Source organism: Bos indicus, chromosome 13 (genome assembly GCF_029378745.1).
Source record: "Bos indicus isolate NIAB-ARS_2022 breed Sahiwal x Tharparkar chromosome 13, NIAB-ARS_B.indTharparkar_mat_pri_1.0, whole genome shotgun sequence".
NCBI classification, from domain to species: Eukaryota; Metazoa; Chordata; class Mammalia; order Artiodactyla; family Bovidae; genus Bos; species Bos indicus.
In genome coordinates this window covers 28682626-28701006 of record NC_091772.1, presented here as the reverse complement: position 1 = coordinate 28701006, position 18381 = coordinate 28682626, and the positions used below count along the sequence as shown (strand labels likewise).

At 43.6% G+C, this 18381-nt stretch overlaps 1 protein-coding gene and 1 non-coding gene across 11 annotated transcripts in view; one reads left to right on the top strand and one right to left on the bottom strand.

Moving 5' to 3' along the window:
• FRMD4A (FERM domain containing 4A) overlaps positions 1 to 18381 on the top strand; it is a 750010-nt gene that overhangs the window by 432950 nt on the left and 298679 nt on the right. The window lies entirely within an intron of this gene.
• Positions 866 to 938, bottom strand: TRNAE-CUC (transfer RNA glutamic acid (anticodon CUC)). Its single transcript has one exon. It is a non-coding gene; the product is annotated as a tRNA-Glu (tRNA).

Below are 18381 nucleotides of genomic sequence, written 5' to 3'. Positions count from 1 at the left end.
TGAACACGGTACCATATTTGTTTACAGATTATATTACAGTGGTGGAATTCTGACAATCACTCACTCAACAGAACTAATAACTATGCAAACTCACAGGAAATTAAAATTGAATGTCAGTGCTTTGAGGACAAGTTACCTGAGGGCCTGAGAGAGTTTCACTGGGAAACCTACTTGTTCTGTGACATCAAGGAGGGCTTCCTGAGAAGACAGTAGATGAGCAGAGGTCTTATTAATAAAGACGAGTGGGTATGAACTAGGTAAAGGGAATGAGCAGAAGCAACACAATGTGCCAGCTTAAAGTTGCTGCAGCAAAAAAAGGGGCACAACTAGACTGAATTTGTTAGGCTAACAGTCATGCGTCTTTATGTAATAAGTGTAATGCGATTTATATCATTTGCAGTAATGATGTCCACACTGCTTAACCGCTGGCCGCTCATCACAGAGCCTTGTTCTAACCTGGCACTAGACCTTCTGAAAACCAGCTGGCCTGCGTTAGAAGCCTCACCATCCAGTCTTAGCTGGAAATTTTCTTTATTCTCAAGGCTATGAGCTCATCCCCACACCAGATGGGTTCCTAATAAATGATGATTGTGCAATCTGATTATTTTCGTCATGCTAGCTCTCTTTGGAAGATGGGAGATGGAAGCAGGGCATGGGATCTCTTTATCATCTTTCTAAGTTGGAAGGGAATTTCCTCATTATGTTTGCACACCCTGCATTTTGAGAGAAAAGATACAGGGTAGAACTAGGCAGTTCTGCCCTAAGGGTCCACTAACAGTAATGGGTTTTTAGATTTATTTATTCGGCTGCACCAGGTCTCAGTTTTGGCACACAGGATCTTTTAGTTGCGGCGTGTGAGATCTAGTTCCCTGACCAGGGATCGAACCTGGGCCTCCTGCATTGAGAGTGCAGAGTCTTAACTACTGGACCACCAGGAAGTCCCAATAGCAATTTAACTGTAGACAATCAATTCATTTTCCTCACCAGGTACATGAATTAAAGTAACTGGGGCTTCTGCAGTAGATACCTTGAAAATCTCAGTGACTTATCCCAACAGAAATGTAGTTTTCACTCATAGTAAGTCTAACTTGTTCTGGTTTGCATACAGCCCTCCCCAGAATCATTCAGGGTCATCTCATGACTTGTCCCTCCTCTAGGGTCTCAGTGGCCTATTTATTTAATAAAGAAGAACAGGGCAGGGAAGCACCCTTAGAGTTTTTCATGGTCCAGACCTCGAAGTAGAACTCTTCCCTTATACTCACATAACATTGGCCAGAAGGTGGTCACATGACCACCCCCACCTGCTAGGAAAGCTGGGAAGAACAGGTAGGTGGGTACCTGGCCCACCTATTGCAGTGGGCTTAGGGCATGTACCCTAAGTCAGTGAACTAGGTATGAAATCCCAATCCCCAGAGCACATCTTCTCATCCAGGAAACAAATAACTCTATTTACCACCTACTGTTATCTTTAGGGGACTTCCTTTGTGACTCAGATGGTAAAGAGTTGCCTACAATGCAGGAGACCTGGGTTATCTTTAGGATTGAATGAGGCATTACATATAAAATACTTAGAGCGAGTATGATAAATAATACCAGCTCAATAGATGTTAAGCTATTATTATTAATGTATTCATTTGCTATAAAATAAGGGCAAATTTAAAGGTGCCTGAGCCTTTTGTATCATCTACACTGAGAAATGAATGGGGATATAAAACAATATTGTTTAAATTCTAAATGAAGGAAAAAAATACTCAATTTCCAAAATTTGTGCAAGATTGTTCTTCGTGAGTCTCCTTTCAGTTTCCAGGGATAATTTAAGGAAGTCTTTTGACAGACAATTATGTCAGGAAGTAAGCTGTGACCCAAGATTCAAAGTAGGCAATCTTGGTAACTTAGGTAGTGGTGGCCTCTGGGGACCCAGCGCTGAATGAGAGTCCCAAGGTTGGTGTTTCCTAGAAATCTGAAGGGCCCTCTGATCTATCCTCCCCGCCAAGCCTGGATCCAAGCATGGGGGCTGCCTCTCCAATACCAGGCAGCTTTGTTTGTGCTTTCTAGGCGAGCATTTGCTTTGCGATTTCCCTGTTTCAGGGCAAGCACTGTGGCTTTTTGGAGCAGCATCTGCTGGTTTGGGCCAAATTACCTGCAGTTTGCTTTCTCTCTTGGCCAAGTCCAGAGGGCAGGGTACCTCCCACCCCCAGCATTTTCCAAGCAAGAGGCTGTCCTTGTTGCTCTCCAGGCCTGGGGTGAAAATTACACCTGACACTTCATGTGAGGGCTCTGATCCAGGCATAGCAGCAGAGGGGCAGCAAGTGCCAGCTCTCATGGTGTGCTCAGAGGCAGGTCTAGAGGATCCTGATGAGGTAGATATGACCTCCTTGAACCCCTGAGGTTACATTTAGTTTCCTCCTGTGCCCACGAAACCTTAGCTAAACCCATGGAAAAAAAAAAAAATTGGCTCAGCTGTTGTGTCACAACCTGGCCTTGCTCTTAAATGTCACCGCAGGGTATTGAGATCAAATCTTAAAAAACAAACAAACAAAAAAAAAACAAACCAGCTTTTGAAGAAGGTGGATAGACATTATCTGATTATCATTGAGAGAAGAGGTTGCTGAGAAAAGATAGTGAAAATTCCAGCCCTTGTTTTCTAATAAATTTCACTTATTTAAGCCACTTTGTAGAATAAAATACTTGGAGTGCTGGGGAATTTCGTTAACTTAGTCAAGAGTAATTCCTTCTCTTCTGCCAAGGCTATATTGCAAGCAACCAAGGAAACTACTTGTTGAGACTGGTGGTGACTATAAAACTAAAGTAATTGTTTATTGAGTTATGCTCCAAGCACTTTGCTGTGGCTGTTGTTCAGTCACTAAGTTATTTCCAGCTCTTTTGCAACCCCATTGTCTGTAGCCTGGCAGGTTCCTCTGTCCATAGAATTATCCAGGCAAGAATACTAGAGTGGATTGCCATTTCCTTCCCCAGGGTATCTTCCCTATGTAAGAATCGTACCTTCATCTCCTACATTGGCACGTGGATTCTTTATTCCTGAGTCACCAGGAAAGTCCTCTAAGTGCTTTACATATACATTAATTTTCTCCATGATCCTTTAACGTAGCTACTATTATTATCCCCTTTTACAGGTAAGAAAAGGGAGGTTAGGTCACCCAACCCAAGGTCTTGCAACTCCTAAGAAACAATCAGAGGCCAGTATCTAGTGATTGTAGAAATCACCTGTTCACATTCTGCATTACTAGCCATCTACCGCAAGGAGGTCCCTTATGTTGCCACCCTTGGCTCCCACAGCCATTTGAGTGATGAGTATTGGGTCACCATGTCTTGGCATATTTGATAATCCTTGCAATACAGTCATTGGGTGGCCTTTGTCTCCTAGAATTCCCTATCTGCAGTTTCTTTGTTGTGTTTGGGACTGAAGGATAAAAACAGGGCTCTTTTTCATTGCCTGAAATCTAGTGAAATACACAGCCATTTCTGCCTCCTGGGCTAGATTCTATTACCTTGGTCTAAGAGGTTCTTGATAATAATAGCTGACAATTACTTAAGGATCCATATATGTGCCTTTTTGGGCTTCCCTTGTGGCTCAGCTGGTAAAGAACCTACCTGCAATGCAGGAGACCTAAGTTTGATCCCTGGATTGGGAAGATCCCCTGGAGAAGGGAAAAGCTACTCACTCCAGTATTCTTGCCTGGAGAATCCCATGGACAGAGGAGCCTGGAAGGCTACATAGTTCATAGGGTCACAAAAAGTTGAACACAACTGAAGTGACTTAGCATGCACCCATTGCCATTGTTAACGTTGCTCTTTTACATTTGAATCAGCAAACATTGACTAAGTTCCAACAGTCAGTATACTAATACTGAGAGAAAAACAAAAGCCTCGGTAAGGTATTTGCTACAAGTTTCAAACCAGCTGCGTAAATCGGTCAGGTGAGTAGAAAAAAGATAACTAGGGATGTGTGGCAGTAGCAGATAGAGACCAAGTAAGAAGTTCAGACAACAAATCCTGTGGGATTTCAGAGAAAGAAGGGACAAGACCTCAGAGCTGAATCAGGGAGGAAGACAAAGACCAGACAGGATTTAGCTATAGGAGAAGGAAAGTTTCCCAAATAGAAAAATTATTACAAATACTGGAAAAGATGTAGGAGAAACAACATCCGATGTATTCACAGTTGCCATATATGATCAACTTTCTAAGTGGCTAGCAATACAGAGGAAGGGAGGGAGAGTTTGGGGCCAGAGAGATACAAGGACCAAAATAGGACTGAATGGAATGGGGAAGTGAAAGGAGCAAAAAAACTAGTGATTTACTCAACCCCATGAATTAATATTGCAGCCAGAAATAACACCAAGGATTCCCAGTTCCCAGCTAGATTCTCAATATGAGACACTTTCCCCCAGCAAAGGAAGGCTTACATCCCCTCCTTTTTCTTTAGACTCTGCTTATGATGAAGTACAAGCCAAAGAGAAGCAGGAAGATTTATAAACATTAACAGTCGGGCAGAAGAGCCTTTCAAAGGAGCCTGCCTGTTTGTTGAATCTTTCAGCTTCAAGACACAGTTGCCTTCCCACACCCAGCCATACAGTCAGGGCCACCCCAGGAGAGAGCGCTGATCTTGTTATTAACCAACTGTTTGGCTCACTCTCTGGTTCAGGGCATGCTGACTCTTTCCAGGACTTTCTAAGCCAGTTGTTTAGCAAGAATGTTCTGGATAAAGCAGACAGTTCTCAGGAACTGAGGAAGTACCCAGTGTAGGGGCTGGAGAACATGGAACTCATTGTGAATCTCAGTTTTCAAAAATGCTCAAAGTCTCCTGCTTTCTGTCCCTCCCAAACACTTGATGAGGCCAAGACTCAGAGAGAGTCCATTTGTTTTATTTTTCTCCTCCGACCTTATACAGTCCTCCAAATCATTTATAATGCTCAGAAATGCATGTCAGTTTATTTGTACACTGCTAAATGCATTTTCTGTGCCACCGGAAAAAATAAACAGCCATACATCCACAATTATTTCCCTTTTTTCCAGTTAGTTATTTTTTTCAGTTTCTTGAGGTGTAACTGCCATATAGCACTGTATCAGTTTAAGATGTACAGCATAATGACTTGCTTACATATACTGTTGAGTGATTGATTACTGCAGTAAGTTTTATGAACATAGTTCATCTTGCATGCTTGCTAAGTCGCTTCAGTAATATCTGACTCTTTGCAACCCTATGAACCGTAGCCCACCAGGCTCCTCTGTCCATGGGATTCTCCAGGAAAGAATACTAGAGTGAGTTGCCATGCCCTCCTCCAGGGGATCTTCCCCACCCAGGGGTTGAACTTGTGCTTCCTGTGGCTCCTGTATTACAGGAGGATTCTTTACCACTGAGCCACAGGGGAAGCCCATCATCTTGCAAAGATACCAAAAACAAAAAGAGAGAGAGAAAGGAAAAAACTGTTTTTCCTTGTGATAAGAAGTCTTGGGGTTTGCTCTTTTAACAGCTTTCACATAGCATCTGCTGCTGCTGCTGTTAAGTCACTTCAGTCATGTCCGACTCTGTGCGACCCCATAGACGGCAGCCCACCAGGCTCCCCCATCCCTGGGATCCTCCAGGCAAGAACACTGGAGTGGGTTGCCATTTCCTTCTCATACAGTAGTGTTAACTACAATCATCATGACATATGTTAAACTACATCCCCAGTATTATTTATCTTATAACTGAAAATTTATACCTTTTGACTACTACTACTACTAAGTCACTTCAGTCGTGTCCGACTCTGTGCGACCCCATAGACAGTTTTCATCCAATTCCTCCCGCCTCCCACCCCTGCCTCTGGTAGTCACAAACATGATCTCTTTTTCTATGAGTTGGTGGGGTTTTTGTTGCTGTGTTTTTTAGATTCCACAGATAGGAGCAATCATACATTGCGTGTCTTTCTCCATCTGACTCTTTTCACTTAGCATAATGCCCTCAAGGTCCATCCATGTTGTTACAAAAGGCAGGATTTCCCTCTTTTCTTATGGATGAATAATATTTCATTGTGTATGTATACAACGACTTCTTTATGTATATATCCATCACTATGGACTCTTAAGCTTATTTCCATGTCTTGGCCATTGTAAATAATGGGAGTGAACATGGGAGCCACTTGTAATTTTAGATTAGCATCATGGTGTACCTGAGATGAGCAGAGACTTGGTGTCAGACTGATTCAGGTCCAAATTACCTGTCTCCACCAAACATAGGTCCATCATCTACCTGTTGCATGAACCTGGCAGGCTCCATAGTTGTCCTGAGACTTGGTTTCCTCTTCTGTAAAATGGGGGTAACAGTCAATTTCTTGTAAGCTTGTTTTGAGGAAAAGACATCCTCCCTAAAGCACTCAGCATATTGTGTTCCTATAGGAGATGCTCAGTAAAGGGTAGCTGTTTCATTACTGAACTTCCCTGGTGGCTCAGATGGTAAAGCACCTGCCTACAATGTGGGAGACCCAGGTTCAATCCCTGGGCTGGGAAGATCCTCTGGAGAAGGAAATGGCAACCCACTCCAGTACTCTTGCCTGGATATTCATTCATCACTTGAGCATTCTTGGAAATCCAGCTTTGCTAGGAAGGCCCTCTGCAGTAGCTTTAGAGATAAATGTGAAAGGGCTCAACAACATGAAAACCACCTTGCTGTTTTTCACATGCATTACCAATTTCAAACCAAGAGCAGGAGAGCCTGGAAAATATAGAAATATTTTTCAGATGTACTACTTTATATTTAAGAACAATGTCCTTCCCCTCCTAGCATTGGCTACGAATCAGTACCTCTCTTCTCTCCAAGGGTGCCTTTTCAGCAGGCTGGGTCTCTCCACTATGAAGCAGTTTCTCGGTAGGGTCTTTAATACATGAGAAATTCTAAAACAAAATATACCCCAGCAGGGCACTGGGTCCATGTTGGCAAGTAAGCCTGCATCAGGTGACACCTCCACTATTGCAGTGTGTTTTTAATTAAAGAAGGAATTGCAGCCCCGGACTTCAAGGTGAACTGCCCAGCCCCATGTGAAAGCCCTCGGGCTAATAGTACTACTCTTCTGGGACCAGAGGTCCTTGAGCCAGAGAGCGCCTTCTCCACTCCTGCACTGTTTCAGCCTCACCAGCCACCAGATTCTTCTTCACTTGTTTACATTTCAGGAACTTGGGTTAAAGGACGGTAGATGGTTAAGTAGCATTTAGGAGCAGAATTATTCCAGTCGGATAGAATGACTACCTTACACATTTGGACGTGATGTATGCTTTGTTAAGATCCATGACGTATGGAAAATGAAGCCAGTCCAAGAAAGAAAATCATGGCTAAGGCTTAAAGAATCAAAGTCAAGGTCCTTTATTAGGAGAAAATTCAAACTGCTTTAAAAAAAAAATTCATTGGAGTTTAGTTGCTTTCCAGTGGTGTATTAGTTTCTACTGTGCAGCGCAGTAGAATATATATATATCCCCCCTTTTCTGGATTTCCTTCCCATGTAGGTCACGAAAGCATTCAGTAGACTTCCCTGTGCTATACAGTAGGTTCTCATTGGTTATCTATTTTCTACACAGTATCCGTAGTGTGTCGGTGTCAATCCCAATCTCACAATTCATCCCACCACCACCCTTTCCCCCTTGGCGTCCGTACATTTGTTCTCTATGTCTGTATCTCTACTTCCACTTTGTAAATAAGATCATTTATGCCAATTTTTTCAGATTCCACATGTATGTGTTGATATATGATATTTGTTTTTCTCTCTTACTTCACTGAATATGACAGTCTCTAGGTCCATCCATGTCTCTACAAGTGAGCCAATTTCATTCCTTTTGATAGCTGGGTAATATTCCACTTTATTTATGTACCACATCTTTTTTATCCACTCCTCTGTTGATGCACAGATTGTTTCCATGTCCTGGCTACTGTAAATAGTGCTGTAATGAACTTTGGGGTGCATGCAAACTGCTTTTAAAGACAATGTGGTGATTATTTCTAGCCTGCCTGAGACCTAAAGTATCTCAAGTTAAAAGGGTAGCAACAGAATCAGATTGCACAGACCCCTAGTTTCACGTGGGTGCTCTGGGTGAATTTGATGCAGGGTTTTAGACCCCGGGAGTCTGTGATATACTCCAGGTGCGACCTTGGAGGAGCCTGACTGAGGACTGCATCACACAGGCTGCCAGCAGGAGATGGGGGTATCCTGCCATAGGACTCTGACACCCCGTCTGAGTGGGCTCTGATGGTTGAGGGGCCATGCTTCTCACCTAGAGACCCATTCCCATTTCTTGAACAGCCAGAGCCGTGAAGCACTATAGGGAGTTTTGAAAGAGGTATCTTATTTATTTCTGTACAAACCCAGAGAAAAGCAGTGAAGACTTGGTGGAGAAGTGAAAACTCCATACATTTGACTCTGTTTCTGCCTTGACCTCCTAGCACAGTTCTAGATGATTCTTCTTTTCTCTCTCTCGCTCGCTCGCTCTCGCTCTCTTTCTCTCTCTCTCTCTCTCTCTCTCTATGTATATATATATATATTGGTAAAGAAGGAGTGAGGACAGGTGGCTCCCTTGTGGTTATTCTTTCAAAATGAACTTCTTGTCTGATTATGATAGGCTGAGTTCTGAGATTTTTACGAAGGCTAAAAATTGCTGATGCTGCCAGGGTAACAAAAACATGTAGCTTTTTCATTTCTTGGGGAACACCTGCCATAGCTCACTGTAGAATAGAAAGGGAAATGCTGCACACGTTACAGGAAAGTGTTCACAAGGTGATGGTATATGGGAACAAAAGTAGGATACACAACCCTTCAGACACAGGAATTCCTATTTCACAAAGAGAAGAACATTCATTTTGAAAAATCAGGTAGAAAACAGTGTTATGACCAAAGTAGGACATGTGGGCTTCCCATATGTCAGGCACGAGGTTGTATGTTCTCAGATATAATTTAATTTTAAAAAACATTTATTCATTTGGTTGTTTCAGGTCTTTGTTATGGGGCTTGGTCTCAGTAACTGTAGCCAGGGACTTAGTTGTTGCATGGCATGTGGGATCTTAGTTCCCTGAACAGGGATCAAACCTGTGTCACCTACTGTTATCATCCTACCTTCAAACAGCATTGTTTAAAGAATGTCTTATATCTAATCTTGAGTGAGAAAATCAGATCTTGCTTGTTTTCCTATCTTCTCTGATGCTAGATGAACACTGTTAAGTTAGTTGAATTTCAGTGAAGGAGATAAGGAAAGAGAGATGAAATCTGTTCAGATTCAGCCTTTCCTCAAGTTAAAACCAGTCTTTGAGTCACTAATCAAGATGATGCCAGAAATAACATTACACTGAAACATCAGTAAAATTTATCCAGAACAACTAAGGCAAGTGTCCCCCACCTTTTTATTTTTCGCCTCCGCCTGACTGGGAATTCAGCATCCCCCAAAGCCGCTCATCTGGGGCGAGATCTTAGGGTGTGTGCCTGTTTTTCATCTCCACAGGACCAGCTGTGGGTGGAGGAAAATTCCTCACACAGGATCGGGTCACACTGCATTTACCCAGAGGGCTCTTTCCTGGGGAAATCGTCTGTGTGTTGCAAAGTCAGTAACTCTGCTAATTAAAGAAACGTTTTCTGAGATGCTGTGATCTGTCATAAGAAGTATTGACTCTTGATGACATGGGGAATGACTAGCATCTCGTTTCATGCATTCCAAAGAGAAAGATACACAGATGTGAATGTCTTTTCTCCATACCCATCGCTTCTGAAACAAGATGCTGAGAAATCTCAGAGTTGGAAAATGGAGTATAAAGGGAAAACACTCACATTGCACCTTTACTCTCAGTACGTAGTCACATCCAACTCTTTGAGACCCCATGGACTGTAGGCTGCCAGGCTTCTCTGCTCATGGGACTTTCCAGGCAAAAATACTGGAGTGGGTTGCCATTTTCTTCCCCAGGGGATCTTCCTGACCCAGGGATTGAACCTGCTACCAGGAAATACTTTGCTATATTACTGCTTCACTCCTGACACCACAAGTGTGGGTTTTCCACACATCAGGCAGTTCTGAGACACTATTTACCTCAGTTTTGACACTATCTACCTAGAGATAGCATCAGATACTACAGGTGAAGAGGTCAGCCTCACAGGACCACCCCCTCCACCACCACCCTTTTCAGATGCCAGCTGCAAGTACAGGTTGTGACCTGTGCATCCGATCAACTGCAGATCAGAGGTTACACCACCACCTCCCAAGTTCCATTAATTGCTAGAGTGGCTTATAGAACTCAGGAAAACAGTTTCAGTTCAGTCACTCAGTCGTGTCCAACTCTTTGTGACCCCATGGACTATAGCATAGCAGGCTTCTCCATCACCAACTCCCAGAGCTTGCTCAAACTCATGTCCATCAAGTTGGTGATGCCATCCAACCATCTCATTCTCTGTCATCCTCCCCTTCTCCTCCAGCTTTCAATCTTTCCCAGCATCAGGGTCTTTTCCAATTAGTCAGTTCTTTGCATCAGGTGGCCAAAGTTTTAGAGCTTCAACTTCAGCATCAGTCCTTCCAATGAATATTTAGGACGGATTTCCTTTAGGATTGACTGTTTAATTCCTAGATAATTGGTTTATCATAAATGGATAGTACTCATGGACAGCCAGATTGAGGAGAAGCATAGGGCAAGGTATGTGGGGGGTGGTGAAAACATTCCACACCCTCTCTAGGCGCCAGCCTCCCAGCAGCCCTACGTGTTTACAGACCCAGAAATTCTCTAAACACCATGCTTTGATGTTTTTTATGAAGGCTTCAATGTGTAGGCATAATTGATTAAATCATTGACCATTGACAATTTTTTTAATTGGAGTATAATTGCTTTATAATGCTGTGTTAGTTTCTGCTGTACAAGGAAGTGAATCGGCCAGCCTCCCTTCCTCCTACCCTCCACGCCATCCCTCTAGGTCACCACAGAGACCTGTGCTTTACAACAGCTTCCCACCAGTTATCTATTTCATACATGGTAGTGTATACATGTCAACACAGCTCTCCCAATTTGTCCACCCTCTTCTTCCTCTGCTGTGTCCACGCATCTGTTCTCTGTGTCTGCATCTCTATTCCTGCCCTGCAAATAGGTTCAGCAGTACCGTTTTTCTAGATTCCGTATATACGCATTAATACGATTTTTTTCTCTTTCTGACTTACTTCACTCCGTATGATAGACTGGCTATTGATTCAACCTCCAGCCTCTCCCCCCTTCCTAAAGGTCTCAACCCTCTAATCTCGCAGTATTTTCCCTGGCAACCAGTCCCCTTCCTTCAGTTCAGTTCAGTCGCTCAGTTGTGTCTGACTCTTTGCGACCCCATGGATGCCAGGCTTCCTCGTCCATCACCAACTCCCCAAGCTTGCTCAAACTCATGTCCATCAAGTTGGTGATCCCCTTCCTTAGGGGCTTTCCAAAAGCCACTCCATTAACATAAACTCAGGTGTGATTGAAAGGGGTTTTTTATGAATAACAAAAGACACCCCATCACTCTTATCACTGAAGATATCTGAGGGTTTTAGCAGCCATGTGCCAGGAACAGGGATGAAGACCAAATATATATTTCTGATAAATCACAATGTTACACCCAGTTTCAGTTATCAGCTCGGTGGTATTGTGTTTGTTGTTGTGCTTAGTTGCTAAGTTGTGTCCAACTCTTTGCAACTCCATGGACTGTAGCCCACCAGGTTCCTCTGTCCGTGAGATTTTCCAGAATACTAGATTGGGTTGCCATTTCCTCCTCCAGGGTTTCTTCCCGACACAGGAATCAAACTCATGTCCCCTGCATTGGCAAGCCGATTCTTTTACCACTGAGCCACCAGAGAAGCCAGCCTGGTAGTAGTTAATAACTGTCACCAAATCTGGGACTCAGTATCTTGTATACAAAAATAGGGATTTATAAAATCTACCCAATAGAGTTGATGTGAAGATCACAAGCTGTGTGAATCATAAAAGATCTTACAAAATTTGAGTATGTTTGAAACTTTGCAACAATCTTGGCAGTATCAATTCTTGTCTGCATTATGTTCTTTTTGATGAAATGTGATACTAGACTTGAGCTGCTAGGACCCATATTTCCCATCTCAGACAGATGAGTACATGAAGAAAACTCTTCTGAAGTCATGTGTTAATTCTTATGTGAACTAAATTACTGTGTAAGTAAGCAAAGCTCGACCTAAAAAAAAATATATATATATATAATTTTAGAAAATGCAGAAAACTTCTAATTTAGAACAAGATGAAACTCCTCTCATAAATCCACCCATACCAAAGTCAACAACTTCTTTGCCCTGGGTGTCCTCATTCAGCAGAATGGTGCAATTTTCACCAAAGATCAATCAACACTGACACATCATAATCACCCGAAGCACACATTGCAAAGCACACGGTGTACCTTAGAGTTCATTCTTGATGTTGTACGTCCTATGGGTTTAGACAAAAGTATAATGATGTGTATCCATTGTTATAATATTGTAAGAGTATTTTCAGTGTCCTAAATCTTTGCTCTGTCTATTCATCCCCAACCCCTGCCCAAAGCACCTGATCTTTTTTATTGTCCCATAGTTTGGCTTGCTCGTTGTTGTCCTACACCCATGATAGGCTGTCCATGTTGATTTTTGGGGGGCGGGGACCAAAATGATTGTTTGTGGGTTTGTTTGTCTCTTTTTTAAATTGAAGTACAGTTGATCTACAATGTCATGTTAGTTTCAGGTGGTGGTGGTGTTTTTCAGTCGCTAGGTCGTGTCTGACTCTTTGCAATCCCATGAACTGCAGCACGCCAGGCTTCCCTGTCCTTCACTATCTCCTGGAGTTTCCTCAAACTCATGTCCATCAACTTGGTGATAGCATCCAACCATCTCATCCTCTTCTCTTGCTGCCTTCAATCTTTCTCAGCATCTGGGTCTTTTCCAGTGAGTCAGCTCTTTGCATCAGGTGGCCAAACTATTGGAGCTTCAGCTTTAGCATCAGTCCTTCCAGTGAGTATTCAGGGTTGATTTCCTTTGGCTTGACTAGTTTGATATCTTTGCTGTCAAAGGGACTGTTAAGAGCCTTCTCCAGAACCACATTTCAAAAGCACCAGTTCTTTGGTGCTCAGCTAGTTTTAGGTATACAGCACAATGATTCAGTTATACATATTTATATATTCCTTTTTAGACTCTTTCTTTGTAGATTATTACAAAATATTGAGTATAGATGCCTGTGTTTTATAGTAGGTCTTACTGCTATATAGTAGGTCCTCGGTTATCTATTTTATGTATAGCAGCATGTATATACTAATCCCAAACTTCTAATTTATCCCTTCTTGAGCCCCCACTTCCCCTTTGGTAACCATAAATTTGTTTTCTATGTCTGTGAATCTCTTTCTGTTTTGGCAATAAGTTCATTATTTTAAAATACATGCTGATTTTTAACTGATCACTTTATAGCTCAGCCGGAGAAAGGTGGCAAAAGAAAAGAAGCACAGATTGGAGGGTGTAAAAGATGAGAAAGAAGACTGGTTTCTATTCCCATGGTAAAGTGCACTAAAGTTGCACTAAAAAGTGAGTCAGTGGCCACTAGAGTCTGTAGAGGGGCTCAAGGGAGATTAAGTGTGTTCCATGAATAAAAGACACATTTATGTGACTTGGGGAAATGAGGGAAATGGACAAGTGACCATCACACCACCCAGAGCACCTGAAATCTCTGTGATGAGGAGGAAAAATTCTGCCGTGTCAGGAGGTATCTAAAGTATCAGCTAGCTTCGAGAAGAAGGAGGTAGAGAGAACAGGGAATTTGGGGAAAGCTCTGCATCTCAGCTGCTTGGTTTCAGCCTCAGACCTTCAACCCATAAAATGTGCTCCTTTATTTTAGGGAAGGCCTTGTCTGGAAAGTCCAGCTGAGTTAATTCTTATAGCCCTGAGCTTAGGAAGCATCCTCAAGTTATCCCAGCTGCCTGGTGGTCAGGCACACTGGGTTAAGGGCAGGACTACCATCAAGCAGAGTTCAAAGCAGATCTGATCCCTTCCTTTGCCCCTTTGGATCCCAACTTATCATTGTGCACCCCAAAATTATTCCACACCTGTGTGTGTTAGCCGCTCAGTCATGTCCAACTCTTTGCAACCCCATAGACTGTGGCCCACCAGGTTTCTCTGACCATGGAATTCTCCAGGCAAAAATACTGGAGTGGGTTGCCATTCTCTTCTCCAGGGGGATCTTCCTGACCCAGGGATCAAACCCAGGTCTCTTATGTCTTCTGCACTGCAGGCAGATTCTTTACCATCTGAGCTACCAGGGAAGCCCTAAACCACTTGGTATTTCGCTCTGCGAGTGAGGAAGGCAAATCGTAGGGATGTGTAAATAATGCTTGGACTCTGATTCATGACTTTGGTTTCAGCCAGAGGAACGTAAAACCGATGCATTTTCCTGGCCTGGTCTGGCTTCTTCCTCAACGCCTGCGAAGTAAGCAAAAAAGTGAAGGGCTTAGTTGCTGGTGATAATTGGATAAGGAGAAAGAAAGGACAGCCAAATGCAGAGATTCCCCTCCCACCATTTAAATGTGGAGGTGGCAGGATTGCTAGGACTGACCCTGAATATATTATCGAGCTTTATTGAACTGCTTGTCACTCTGAGCATGTAAGTTCTCCCAGCCTGGTTTACTTAACACACTGTTCCAGAGGCGGAAACCAGTTTGAATTTGAACCTCCCCAGAGCCCCGCCTGGCATATTTGCAGACAGTTGTGCCCGTGAGACATCTCAAACTTTACAACTCGATATTTAAGCATTTATGAGACTTGAACTGTGTTCCATTAAAAAGAAAAAAAAAAAAAAAAGGTGGTGGGGGGATAGGCAAAGAAAAAAATATCCTGAGACTTCCAGCAAGGGTAATTAGCCCCAAATGTTTCATAAAGGATTTGATGACATTCTAGTTTTAAGATTCTTTCCCAGATCTGTTGTAGGAGGGAAAGAAAAAAAAAGGAACTTATGAAAAAATTTACCATTGCTTTAAAAAAGAAAAAAAGAACTGTATGAGTAAACAAAGTGGCTGGACCCATATTTAAGAGAAGCCTAACCACATAAAGCTCATCCCAGGGTAGAAGATTAAAATTTTACTGGACAGAAAATATTTAAGACACTGACTTGGCAGTTTTCATCTGCCACACCCTAGAAATACCTTTTTTAAAAAAACTCCTTGTCTATTTACTCTACATGTGCCTGTTGGGTCCAGGTTAGGCTTTGCCCGGCCACCTTCCAGTTAAGGTGTGCTTCTCACGTGTTACTCCCAGCATGCCAATGCTGGTAGAGAGGCGTGAGGGGCTATAATGACAGAAACGCTCCAGAAGAACTGATGCTGATGTCCACCCACATGACATCTCATCAGCATGGCTCCACCTGACAGCACCGACCTTCCTGGATGAGGGCCACACTGCAGGACTGTCCCCAGCAGTCCCAGGGGGCCGAAGACTCAGATACTCAGATATCTCGCGAAGACTCAGATACTCTGTGTTCCTGACTGAAGGGCTAGGGGTTGCTTTCTGCATGTTGCTGTGGGTACAAGTGGAGAGGGCACAGCACTAGGAGGTATTTATCAAGCCTTCCCGTGTCACAAAAGAAGCTTCCAGAACAATCCCTCAGCAGCTGAGACAGTACTCGTCTCCAAAAATATTAATAGCTATGAACTTCTGAACAGGGGAGTTTTCTGTCCAGTGCCGGGGAGAACACCTTGAATATTTAAGCAGGCCAAACACTACTGTGCTCTGTCCACCCTGCTAATGGTGTCCCTGGCTCATAAAAGATCCCCAAGAAATAAAACAGACCTCCCGAATGGTTTCAGTATTCACCTGCTGGGGAAGGGGCTCCCAGACAGAAGGCTTCTCCTGGTTTCACCAAGTCTTTCACTCTGCTCCTTCTACTTGGAAGAAACATTGCAAGTTCCTCCCGATGTCTGGGTTCTGTAAGACTTTATCTCTTTCAACAGCCCCGTGGATTTTGCCTGCTTTCCCATATTACGAATAGGACTCCCACTCCAGCACCTCCTGAGTCAGACTTTCAACACCAATTTAACCACAAACACCAACCTACTACCTTATCAGGTATTAACGAAAGGCATAAAATATATTGAATATCAGTATTATCTAAAAGGAATTAAAAGTCTTGGCTTTATACCAAAAACATTACTTTTGGATTTAAGTCTATTTTTCATCAAATAATCTATTTGATCAAGAGCTGGCTTTTGTGTCCTCACGCTGGATGTTTTGCCATGGGAAACAGCCCAGTTCTTCACAAATGCCATAGAAATTTGCAAAATGAAATATATAACCCATAGTTTTAGAATGACTTGACAGTGTTTTATAATTCACGAAACCATTCCCCACCCCACTCTGTGTAAGATCAGACACATTATGACAGAAACCACAACACAGCTGTTTTTCTCAAGGCAAATAAAAGCAGAAGACACAGCTTTTTTTTTTTTTTTTTTAACTCTCTTTATACCGGATGATTTTTTCATTTCTCCAGAAAATTCAGAGGCCTCAGAAAAATTCACTCCCGTCTTTTCTAGGTATCACAATCAGAAAATCAAGCCATATGCCTTAACCAGTTCAGGTTGTAACAAAACTTGAGACTTAATAATAATAGATAAATTTACTTCTCACAATCTGGGAATTCCAAAATCAAGGTGCCAGCAGATTCGGAGTCCTGTGAGACCCTCTTCCTGGTTCACTGATGGTCTTCTCGCTGTGTCCTCACATGGCGGAAGGGGCAACGGAGCTTCTGGGGTCTCTTTTAGGAGGGCACTAATCCTATTCACAAGGGCTCCACCCAAAAGCCCCATCTCCAAACACCATCACACTGAGGATGAGATCTCAAGACATGACTAGGGGGAGGAAAGCACAGACATGTCCTGTACACTGTTCCCATCGTGGAAACCCAGATATGTCGTCAACCATCCTCACTCCTTCCCTGGTGAAGCCTCAGTAGCCTGCAGGGAGTCCCTGATCTCAATCAGATGCCTTCAAGCTGGATGTGCCTTTCAGACCTGCAGGCAAACTGGGTTCTCAGAGCTCAGCCTCAGCAAGTTCACTCTCCTGTGAAGGGCACAGGGGCTCAGCCTTGCAGGCGGAGAGCAATGGAGAAGCTGAGATAGCACAGGCTGGGAGCCAGGGAGTGATGTGAAAGGGAGAACTCGTTAGTGCCTTTAATGAGCCTTCTCCGGTTTCATCTGCGGCTGAATCAGAAACTTTCCGAGTCATTTACTCTGTCATAGACCAGTTTGCAGAGTGGATAACCACCCTCAGAGAGGCGAGGGCTCTGGCATCCCAGGGAGGCTGGGATGCACACGTACTACCGCCCAGCATGAGGTCGCCGTGCTGGCCTGGGAGGCCAGGCACCAGCCTTCGGCTTGTGGGCTCCACCAGCAGCCTCTCAGAGCTCACCTGAACAGGAGGCTATGTGTGCAAGCTGGGCTTGCTGGCCTCTAACTTGCACATCCCATGATCCCTCCAGACTCTACTAACAGGCTTGGAACACGGTCTAGTGTCCTCAGGGAACCCCTGACGAACAAGCTAGAGTCAATGTTCCAGAAGACCTCAAGACTTTTCTGGGATCACACTTTGCCACTTGGTTCTCCTGTGGGCATCCAACCAGAAACATCGCCCTGGGAGATTCTAGACCAGGGTAAGACTGATCCTGCTGAAATAGCAGGAGAGGTTCGCTCCATTCCAGGGACAGTCGTGAGGTTGTGGTCACCTTCTCTTAAAGGGCAAGCACACATCCTAACTACAGTTCTACCAGCCTGAGCCTGTAGGTGGCAGAAAAGCTCCCCTAGGTAACCTGTCAGGTTACTGAGATTCTTTTACCTTTTAGTTTAATTTAGTTTGACTTTGTTTCTCTTTTTTTCAATTGAGTATAGTTGATTTACAATGTTGTGTTAGTTTCAAGTGTTCAGCAGACTGATTCCATTGGCACTTTGCACTGAGTTTAATTGGACTCTTTCGACACACGGTCCTTGGACACTGGAATGTCCAAGGTTCTTTCTTCATCCACCTCATAGGTTCTTTGGAATTCTCCCATCCTACTTTCTCACATTGTAGTCAGTGGCACTGGCACTGTAGAGACCTGGTCCCATCCTGGCCACTGACTGGCCGTGTCATGATTGACAGGCTAACCACTCTGACAACTTACTGGAGGGCAGGACTGAGGATATGCTGGGCTGCAACCTTGCATGAGTCTGTGGATAAGGCAACAGGGTCAGGTTGCCTGGAGAGGCCAAACAGATCATCCTCATCTTGCAGCTGTTTTCCAGGGCATCAGCCAGACCCCTCCCCGGCAGGCTTTGCTTCTTATCACTACCCATATCATCCTCTGTTCCTCAGCCCCTGCAGAATCCACCAGGTCAG